The 1,988-nt window shown below is 25.8% G+C and overlaps 1 long non-coding RNA gene across 1 annotated transcript in view; it reads right to left on the bottom strand.

The window, feature by feature from the left end:
* LOC105456278 overlaps window positions 1–793 on the bottom strand; it is a 3,816-nt gene extending 3,023 nt beyond the window's left edge. Inside the window, exon 1 of the long non-coding RNA XR_975225.1 lies at window positions 583–793. This is a non-coding gene — a long non-coding RNA (uncharacterized LOC105456278). The remainder of the gene's footprint in view (window positions 1–582) is intronic.
* Between the last annotated feature and the right edge of the window lie 1,195 nt (window positions 794–1,988).

The following is a 1,988-nucleotide window of genomic DNA, read 5'->3' as shown; positions in this document are numbered from 1 at the left end:
ATAATAATTCTCAATTATTTTAATAAAACGTAAGCAACGTTAAAGTTAATATCATCAAAAATAAATTAGACATTTCATGTAAAACCCGCGCAGTCTGAAAGAGATTAATTAATATCAAATATTTCACAGACAACGCGTTGAAGTAACTAGTACTAGAAGTAACTGCAAATTTAATATTAAATTTATAAAATAAAATGTAAAAAGCTAGAAAGCACAGAATAAAACATTTCGTATGGACTTATACCCGATCACGTATATAACCTCTTCTCAGAGCGTAAAAAATTAGAGATATAGTAATTCCCACCCTTGTACCAAGAGAAATGGATTCACAATTTAAGGCAGGCAGAAATGGACAGAATAAAGAGTGGCACACACACACACACAGCCGCAACAGAACACGTAAAAAAACGTGCACGTGCGATTGAGATGACGACGACGTGACGAGAGTTGACGATGGAATCTAGACAAAACCATTTGTGCACAATAGCAAATTTAATACTAAAGTTACAAAATAAAACGCAAAAAACTATCAAAATAGATGGAATAAAACTTTTCGTATGGATTTATCCGATATAACCTTACTTATCTGAGATTATTCTTAGATGTAGTAGTTCCTGTCCTGTACCGAAAAGAAACGGATCCACAATTTAAGGCTGGGCAGACACAAACCGGCACACCGAGTAAGACGCAATCGAACAGAACACGTAAAAATGAAACGTATATGCGATCGAAATAACAGCTGACGATGAAATAAGCCAGTCATCCAGTCAAACCACTTGCTCTGTACTCCGTAGTGCTCGGCTCGCGCTCGTGTCGAGTCGCCTCGATAGCTCGCGCGCGCGCATGCGCGCGCACTATTTGCATAATGGCTCGCGTACCTTTCGAAAATAACTATACGTTATACTGACAGTATAAATTATATATAAGGTTAATAAACAAGTATAATAAATATTTTTTGTCTTCGTTTTTTGTTACATTATTTTTATAGGAAAACCATTGAAACAATAAGCATATTTTATATTTTTTAAATATGAGAGCAAAATTTAATAAGACTTTATCATAAAATAATTATTAACACTATAATAATGTGTCAACAAAATTTTAATAACTATTAAGTAATTTATTTTACAGATGCAAATAAATTCAAAAATAAACATTAAATAAATATTAATTAAACGTTTAAAAAATATTTACTGAAATTATTTTCTCAAATGAAAATTTAATGAAGAATACGTATTGAAAAAATATTAAATAAACATTATACAAATGTTTACTCATCAAATCATTTTCTCAAATGTAAGATTAATGACAAATAAATATTTCAAAAATATTTAATAAACGTTTAAAAAATGTATACTGAAATTTAATTTTCTTAAACGTTTTAAAAATGCATACTAAAATTTTCATTTTCTTAAACGTAAAATTACCCAATCAGCACAATATTTTTAAATGTTTTTTTTTCATTTACCTGAACTTCAGACGTGTGCTCTTCCGATCTTTTATTTAACATTTATTTAATATTTTTTTTTATTAAATATTTGTTTAGAATAATGATTTCTAAAAAACGTTTTTTAAACGTTTATTTAATATTTTTTAAATATTTATTTAACGTTAATTTTACATTTAAAATAATGATTTGAATATACATTTTTTAAACGTTTATTTAACATTTTTTAAATATTTATTTAACGTTAATTTTACATTTGAAATAATGATTTGAGTATACATTTTTTAAACGTTTATTTAACATTTTTTAAATATTTAATTAACGTTAATTTTACATTTGAAATAATGATTTGAGTATACATTTTTTAAACGTTTATTTAACATTTTTTAAATATTTATTTAACGTCAATTTTACATTTGAAATAATGATTTGAGTATACATTTTTTAAACGTTTATTTAACATTTTTTAAATATTTATTTAACGTTAATTTTACATTTGCAATAATGATTTGAGTATACATTTTTTAAACGTTTATTTAAT

Source organism: Wasmannia auropunctata, unplaced genomic scaffold (assembly GCF_000956235.1).
Source record: "Wasmannia auropunctata unplaced genomic scaffold, wasmannia.A_1.0 LD335732.1, whole genome shotgun sequence".
NCBI classification, from domain to species: Eukaryota; Metazoa; Arthropoda; class Insecta; order Hymenoptera; family Formicidae; genus Wasmannia; species Wasmannia auropunctata.
The sequence above is the reverse complement of the archived record's forward strand: the minus strand, read 5'-3'. Positions and strand labels throughout refer to the sequence as shown.